We start from the raw sequence: 9,553 nt of genomic DNA, 5'->3' as shown, positions 1-9,553 counted from the left end.
CATTTAAGAATGATGGAGGCCACTGTGTTCTTGGGGACCTTCAATGCTGCAGAAATGTGCTGGTACCCTTCCCCAGATCTGTGCCTCGACACAATCCTGTCTCGGAGCTCTACGGACAATTCCTTCAACCTCTTGGCTTGGTTTTGTGGGACCTTATATAGACAGGTGTGTGCCTTTCCAAATCATGTCCAATCAATTGAATTTACCACAGATGGACTCCAATCAAGTTGTAGAAACATCTCAAGGATGATCAATGGCAACAGGATGCACCTAAGCTCAATTTCGAGTTTCATAGCAAAGGACCTGAATACTTATGTAAATAAGGTATTTCATTATTATTATTTTTTTACATTTACATTTCTAAAAACCTGTTTTCGCTTTGTCATTATGGGGTATTGTGTGTAGATTGAATACTTTCCTGAATACACAGGTATGTCAACAAAATATCCAGGGCCTCTAATGTAAGGAGTTATAGCTGTATATCTGGTTGTCGCTATATGACTGAGTTATGATATGTTATCTAGAAGCTTTTGCTCCCATATGTTACCATCCAGCCGTGGTCAATGATCAAGCAAAACATTCTGAGACAACAATCCCAAATGCTGTAAGCATTTCGCTGTAAGGTCAGCACCTGTTGTATTCGGCGCATGTGACAAATACAATTTGATTTCTTTTGATTTCATTTTCCACTTTTCCACTTTTTTCTGCTTTTCCCAGCTCTGTCTGTGACACTGTAAACAAAAGTAGTCCTGGTCATAAGTATTGCACAAAAGTAGTGCACTTTATAGGAAATAGGGTTCCATTTGGGATGCAGCCGGAGATTGTGATTCCTGGAGATTTCCCCCTCTCTTTCTGAGCAGAGGTTGTTTTATGGTCGCGTTTAGGAGCAAGGAAAGTTCCTTCTTAATTAGGGGTGTGATCGGGGAAAGTTTCTAGGAAACTGGGAAAACTGCGAGTTAGTACACATTCTGTTCCGACTTCAACCACAGGAGGAGAAAAGATCTGAGGATTTCCTGGGATAAACTAGACTCGTTTATTGGGGTGTGGATGGTTCTCTCTCATTCTGTGTGTGTGTGTAAATTTGTGTGTTCAATATGAGAGGAATTTTAGGAGATAAACCTCTAGATGGCTAGACTAGTCAAACATGACTGCCACTGTGGTTGTCTGTGCCCAACGAGAGGCCATTTATACTGCCCTTAAGGTCCTTTAGGGCAGCATTCAATACAGTAAAGGGTTCATATATGCTATCGAACACTCTCTTTCTCGCCCGCTCTCTCTGTCTCTCTCTCTCTCTCTTTCTCTGTAACACTGATACAGACAGAACGACAGGCTCTAAGTGCCATTGATAGGGTTAGAATGGCTCCAACAGTGAGTATATTATCCATGTCAATACCTCTTGTCCAAAGGCCCAGGCAGTGTGTGTCAATGGAAACTTTCTGGCCCCAAATGTTGCTCACCCAGCCATCCACGCTCATTATTAGAATCCTTGGTTACGGAACGAACACAGGCTGGCTGGGAGGAATACAGAGGGTGTTGCTGGGTAACCGTGACCCTATTGAAGACAGGTATTAACAGCTTGAGTGGAGAGGTGGAGATGGAGAGGAGGAGAGGAGAGTAGCGGAACAAACAGCTGTAAGTGGCCATAAAGTGACCCTGTGTGTCCATACTGTCCACAGCTTCCATCAGGGGATGAAACGTAAGAGTGTGTCCTGTGTTTCTCCAACAATATCTCTCTCTTTCTCTCTCAATCTGTCTCTTGTTTGTGCGTGAGTGCATGTTTACCTGCCTATGTGTGTGTGTTGAGATCCCATGGCCCCTTGGGCCCCAATGATGAATGGATATGAACGGTAAACAGTCAGAGAAGAGCCACAGTAGCAGATCACTGCAGGGATAGGATAATAGTATATAGAAGGAGGACAGGGAGAGGACTGTTCCCTCTACCACCAGGTTCAGTGTTACCCTGCAGACAGCAGACTGGGGCTGGGACAGGAGCTGGTGGAATTTGCCACTGTGGTGATGTAGGAGGCTTTTGCCAGTCAACTGTCACGTCTACTTATTAAGTCTGTCCTTTTTCCTTTTTATTTCTCTCTCACATCAATGTATCATCCATTTTAAAGTAAAGTAGAGGCTCAGTATAAAATATTGAAATTAGTGTCCGGCTGGTTTTTTCATACTGTCTGGCTTCCTAGAAGATGGAATGTTTTTTCTAGTATGTAGCAGGGTCAGAGTTGGGCTGCTGAGCGATGGTCTTGGTTTGACAGGGTCACACCGAACTATGTGACGTGCAGACCAGAACAGTGTGGGTAAAACACTGACATACTACACACTACTACACAGATCTTCTGTGACCCTTATACACTACACTAACCTATTCCAATATCCCCACTAGCAGGCTATGCTCCTCAGAATACTTGCCCAATACATTTCTTAGTTCTAAGTAGTATGCGTATATAGACATTATAACATAGCCTACAACCTGAGATTCAGTACGTAGTCATCATCATCTGTTTATCATAACACTTAGGCTAGTTGGACATGAGATTTAACTGAGCGACGTCCCCCACCCTCACCTCCTCCACTTCCATTCCCTATGGTCGGTAAGGTCCATGCTGAAGATTTTACAGCAGATGGAAATGACCTTTGAACACAGTTGAGACACAGTGGGGCTTATTTAGCAAATGTCCTGGGTGTGTTTTCACACATTTCAAACTGTCACCACAAGCTAACAATTATCAATAGTGCTCAATAAATATTTATCTAACTTGAAATCTTATAGGCTACTAGGCAGCTACAGTATATTAGTGAAGGAACTCCTGTATGTTGATAAATCACCATCAGCAGTGAGAGAATGGTCAGGAGGAAGAAAAGCATGAAGAAACACAATCACACTGTATGGAAGATTTGATGAGCTTCTTCAGACCGAGCAGTAGGACGGCGGTACTGTTGGTATTCTAACTGGGGGTGACAGTTCTCCCCCGGTGCCTGTGAAGCAGCAGAGAGACAGCTCAGAGACAGGGGTTAGCTTTGTGTCTCCTGCCCAGCGGTGTTGGTGCCAGGGGTTAGCTGGTCAGTGGTGTGGTGCCTCTAGTCCCCTCACACTCAGCTGAGATGAGGTGGTACCAGTAGCCGTGTCAAACCACCAGGAGCAGGCACTGATAGACAGGACTGAGAGTTGACCAACTGAAGACACTATGTTTGCGATTCGGGCACTGCCTAGTCCGCTGTGCCTAGTCCCCTCACTGTCTGTCTGAGTCTATAGGGGCTCCATATTAGGACGGATTACTACTATGGGCTGTAGAGCTACTGTGAAAAGGGTTGCAGCCCAATGACACAGAGTCAAGGGCAGGCTGAGTCGCTGGTGGGGAGCTCAACTGAGGACTTTCCGTCCTTCGATCCTACTGTATCTTCAGTAAATATAGGCTTGGACGGCACACAAGTAAGATGTCTGGCTTTGTAGAAACCATAAAATACACTGTGAGGGATTGAGAGAGAGAAAGAGATAGAGAGAGGAGAGAAACAAAGCAGCCTGGGGGACTGAAAGGATCAGGGTGTTTCTTGATGCTTGGAGTTGCTTAATGAGTGTCATGTGTGAGCTGTTAGACTGGAGGTTCTGGGGTTTGTTGGACAGGGAGTTACATTATATTATTTGGACAGAATGTTTCTAATATTATTACCTACAGCCGAAAATAACTTTTTGGGATATTAGATCAGTCTTCACTCACCAGAAATCAAACTTCCCTGACTTGGATCCCTTGTTTGAACTTCCCGGAGAAGAGGGAGGAGAAGTGGGGTTTTGGTCAGACTCAGGCGGCGAACAAACCATCCACCGCTTCCGAGTATATTACTCTCTAACAGTCCCTGGACAATAAAGTAGACGAGCTCAGGGTGAGTATCTCCTTCCAGAGACATGACCCACTGGGCAAAAACTGGTTGAATCAATGTTGTTTCCACATCATTTCAATGTGATGACGTTGAATAAATGTGGAACACTGATTGGATTTGCAAAAAGTAATCAACGTAAGAAATGTAGTATTTTTTTCACCCAAGACAGAACGCGTCTCCTTCCTGAGCGGTATGATGGCTGCGTGGCCCCATGGTGTTTATACTTGCGTACTATTGTTTGTACAGATGAACGTGGTACCTTCAGGCGTTTGGAAATTTCTTCCAGGGATGAACCAGACTTGCGGAGTTCTACAAAAACATTTTCTGAGGTCTTGGCTGATTTCTTTTGATTTTCCCATGATGTCAAGCAAAGAGGCACTGAGTCTGAAGGTAGACCTTGAAATACATCCACAGGTACACCTCCAATTGACTCAAATTATGTCTATTAGCCTACCAGAAGCTTCTAAAGCCATGACATAATTTTCTGGAATTTTCCAAGCTGTTTAAAGGCACAGTCAACTTAGTTTATGTAAACTTCTGACCCACTGGAACTGTGATTAAGTGAAATAATCTGTCTATAAACAATTGTTGGAAAAATTACTTGTGTCATGCATAAGGTAGATGTCCTAACCGACTTGCCAAAACTATAGTTTGTTTACAAGAAATTTGTGGAGTGGTTGAAAAATGAGTTTAAATGACTCCAACCTAAGTGTATGTAAACTTCCGACTTCAATTGTAGGTCAATCTAATATATCTACTGCTGTACATATCATTCTTAGTATATCTTATGTAAATTAATCCGGTGTACATACGTATAGATTGCATTTGGATTACTGTTGCAGTGCTATTTGGGTTGTTAATTGGATTAATTCCGACATTTCTTGATTTCTTGTTATGTTTAAAAAATATTTGCTGATTTATTTGTGTACTTTATTTGTGTACTTTTAATGCATTCTTAGGGCTAGTAACATAAGCATTTCACTGAACCCGCAATAACATCTTCTAAACTGTGTACACAGCCAATAAACTTGGATTTGATTTGGAAAGTGTTGCTGAGGAGGATCAAGAAAGATGAGTTCCAGAGGCTCCTGCAGGCTCAACACCAGGCATGACAGGGTAGGCCATGCCGTGCCAGATCATTCTGCACCAGAACCCAACCATGAGGCCCTTAGCAGCCAGACAAAAGCAGAGTTCCAATACTTCAGATAGGTATCATTCCTTTTGAGCTATCCTTCTGGATTAGTGAAATTAATGGGGTGGTAGATTTGAAAATCTGTGCTTACCTCAAGTAAACAAACAAGGAAGGAAGAATGCATTTCAAAAGCATTGAAACAGAGATGGCGACAGACCTGAGAGGAGGATCCTCAGTGTACAAGGATTAATCCAACAGAATTTGGCTCATATTTTGGAAAATCCAATCAGTGTAAATCTGTGTAAAGTTTCCTGACAGACAAACCCCATTTCAGCCCAAAGTCAACATGCACCCCTCTTGCTCCAAAAACACAATCCTATGCCCGGCCCCCCTGTCTGAGATGGGATACTAACGTCTGCAAACCATTAACAGATTAAAACTCAACTGTGAAGTGAAGGAGTATCATACTGTTTTCAGCTTTCAAGTCAAAATAAGATGTTTAACTGCATGAGATTGTAGCCTGTCAGTTCAACTGTTGAAGGACAAAATAAATTAGCTTGTTGACTCAATTCTATTTTGTTCCAAAAGTGCATTATGAATGACAGAAAAAACGGCAAGGCAATCTCGCAGCTAATTTGAGCAAGGTGAATGGCTGAATGACTTCACTGTTCACTCACTGTACTCTTCTTATTACATTAGTAAGACCCGCTTAACCCTGCCTTAAGGTTAAGCGCTCAAGGCAGAAACTATTTTTCAATGTACACATTACCTCTCCAGAGCTTCAGTGTATGGCAGGATGAATATGGTAGTCGTGACAAAATATCCCTAAGTCCTTTCCGCAGACAGGTCACAGTCTGATATTTGGGTCTTAATAGGGAGGCAGGCATTTATAAATTGTCCAGCAAACTTGGCTGTGAAATAATAGATTCTGCTTTTAATGAGTCATTATTACATCAAACACTGAGAGATGGATTTGATTTGTTTAACCTTTATTTAACTAGGCAAGTCAGTTAAGAACAAATTCTTATTTACAATGACGGCCTACCCCGGCCAAACCCTAACCTAGATGACACTGGGCCAATTGTGTGCCAGTTGTGATACAGCCTGGATTCAAACCAGGGTCTGTAGTGACAGCTCTACCACTGAAATGCAGTGTCTTAGACCGCTGCGCCACTTGGGAGCCCAAGCCCACTTGGGCAACTGGGATGTAATTACAGAGGGAAAGCCCTGCGATGGCACATTAGGCAGGACGGGCAGTCATCTATATAGCTACTGTATATGTTCCCTTTAATTTCATCAAAGCACTGTGTGTTTGCTGAGGAAGGGGCCATGGGCTGAGGAAGGGGCCAGGGGTTGAGGAAGGGGCCAGGTGCTGAGGAAGGGGTAATTGGCTGAGGATGTGGCTGGGAGCTGAGGAAGGGGCCATGGTCTGGGGCTGGAGGGGACTAGGGGGGCCGAGGAGGAGAGGGATAGGCAGGGAAAGTGGTTGTTACTCGGTAGGTATTTCTGCCATATTACCCTGATTAATCTGGAGCGCTGTTTGAAACATGTTGAGCAAGCTGGCCATCTGACGCGTGCTATCTAGTGACAAATGATTGGGAAGATTTTAACGCTAATTGGTATCTATAAAGTATCATTAGCCAAATCAATAGCCTTTGTGTTTGAAACTACTGCCAGTTTATTTTCCTTTCATTCATATCAAACACAAATCTGCTTTCAAATTTGCTAGACCGTATCCATGGGCTCCTGAGTGGCGCAGTGGTCTAAGGCACTGCATCTCACTGCAAGAGGCATCACTACAGTCCCTGGTTTGAATCCAGGCTGTATCACATCCGGCCGTGATTGGGCGCACAATTGGCCCAGCGTCGCCGGGGTAGGCTGCCATTTTAAATAATAATTTGTTCTTAACTGACTTGCCTAGTTAAATAAAGGTTAAATGAAATAAAAATACCCCCATATCTCCCATATCCCCAGTCCCCCTGCTGTATCCCCCACAAGCCCCCTTCTTCCCCCCATCCCCCAATACCTGACCTCAGCGGGAAGCTAGAAGCCAAGGTGGAGGGGTTTAGGGGTTTGGGTTGACGAGGATAGGGGGTTTAGTTTAACAAGTAAAGGGCACAGAGGTATTTCATATAGAGTTGTCCCACAGGGCTCCTGTAATTCTTCCCACCTGACACCATGAGGGGGCTGTTCTGTCAGCCTTGCATGAGGGGAGCACGAGGGGGGACCAAAAAAAGTGTGCACGTTGACAGATCTCTCTACAATGAGTCCCAATGTGTGGATAAAGTATGGCATGTGAAACCATGTAATACGCCATGTGGGAAGGGGGCTTACTAACGATGTGAGGAAGTATTACATAGACATCTCATAAACACTTCCTCCACCACGTAGGCAGTCAGTCATATAGACCATACCTGCTTTATGTGCTGAGGGCAGCTGAAAATGGCTTCATTAGTAGGTAAAAAAAAAGAACTACCATCTAACCACACATTTTGAGAAACTGTACTTTGAAACAAAGATAAATGACATACATAAAAGATCATAGTAAAAAGCTTTGTAGCACCTTAAATGTAATTTGGGGTAAAAAGGTGAACTCAGCTCCCTCCTTCATTCAATCAGATGGCTTATTCATCACAAAACCATCTGACATTGACAAATACTTGAATTACTTTTTCATTGGTAAGATTAGAAAACCTATGCATGACATGCCAACAACAAACTGTGAACTTTCATGCCTAGAGGGAAGCAAAAGTCATTGCCCAAGAATAGCAAAGCACCCTTTACTGGTTTAAACAGCCGACCAATCAGCCTGCTACCGTCGCTTTGTAAACTTTTGGGAAAAATGGTGTTTGGCCAGATACAATGCTATTTCACAGTATACAATTTATCAACTGACTTTCAGCAAGCTTATAGGGTAGGGCACCTAACATGTACGACCCTAGCACTAACACAATGACTGATAATTGGCTGGAAGAAATTGATAATAAGAAGACTGTGGGAGCTGTTTTGTTAGACTTCAGTGCAGCTTTTGACTTTATCAATCATAGTCTGCTGCGGAGAAAACATAGGTGTTGTGGCTTTACTTCCGCTGATATATGTGGATTGAGAGTTACCTGTTACAGAGGGTGTTCTTTAATGGAATCCTCTCTTACATAAACCAGGTAGAGTTTGGCATACCTCAAGGTAGCTGTCTTGATCCCTTCCTTTTTTATATGTTTACTAATGACCTACCACTAGCATTGAGTGAAGCCTCTGTGTCTATGTATGCTGATGACTCAACATTATACATGTCAGCAAGTGAAATAACTGCAACACTTAATTAAGAGCTGCAATCAGTTTTAGAATGGGTGGCAAGTAATAGGCTCGTCCTAAATATATCAAAAACAAAGCAAATCATTCACTAAACCCTAAACCTAATCTAAATCTTGTAATGAATAATATGGCAATTGAACAAGTTGAGTTGACTAAACTGCTTGGTGTAACCCTAGATTGTAAACTGACTTGGTCAAAGCATATTTATGCAATGGTAACTTAAATGGGGAGATGTGTGTCCGCAATAAAGAGCTGCTCTGCTTTCTTGACATCACAATCAACTGAACAAGTCCCTACAGGCCTTAGTTTTATCACACCTAGACTACTGCCCAGTAATATGGTCAATTGCCACAAAGAAGAGCATAGGCAAATTACAGCTGGCCTATATGAATAGGGATGAATTGAAATGTTTCCTACAGAAGAAATATGAAAAGCATATGCATAACCATGGTCGCAATTGAAAGGGAACAGTTTTGAGATAACTGGAAATTATTAGACCAAAGCTGAGTACACACCAGTTCACCCGACACAAGACTGAATCCAAACATTACACTGTTTATTTTATGTGCATATTACATTTACTGTACCTTTCACCGCATTTGTTGATTACGAAATCTGAAAATACTCTGGATACATTCAGTAACATGATAAGACTATTCCTGGAAAATGTGGGGTATGTGCAACATAGGACCAACAAAATTACAAAGGTTTGTGAGAGGACTAACTGGTGTCTCCAAAGTGTGCACAGTTCCTAAGCAATTCCAATGCACTTTTATGACTCAAAGAAGAGTCTTCAACTATAAGGTGCTTTTTTGAGCTCTCCTAGCTGTGCCGTTGAGAAGCTAGAGCAAGCACACTTGTAGTTGTTTTGTTTGGAACACAGCCCTGCATCCCCACCATCACACAATTACTGTTGTTGTTTACTCAATCCAAAAACGGTCCATTATAAATCGCAATCTGGATCAGGTGGGCATGATTGGAAAGCTTGTTATATTGCCAACATGACTAGCTAAGTTTAAAATACTATCTTACACTGTTATGCTTTACCAAAAAGTGTGTAAAGAAAGAACTCATGAGTGCATTCTGGTGCATGTGCCATGGCAAATTGTTCTTCACATAAACAAACATTGGCTCATACTATTCAAAACAACCCAGGGTATGACACCATGTCGTCTTCTAACTGTACATCAAACAAGATGATCATAAATGTTGAAACTGTACATGGCA

This window comes from Salvelinus fontinalis, chromosome 32 (genome assembly GCF_029448725.1).
Source record: "Salvelinus fontinalis isolate EN_2023a chromosome 32, ASM2944872v1, whole genome shotgun sequence".
Classification (NCBI taxonomy): Eukaryota; Metazoa; Chordata; class Actinopteri; order Salmoniformes; family Salmonidae; genus Salvelinus; species Salvelinus fontinalis.
This window is presented reverse-complemented; position numbering follows the sequence as displayed.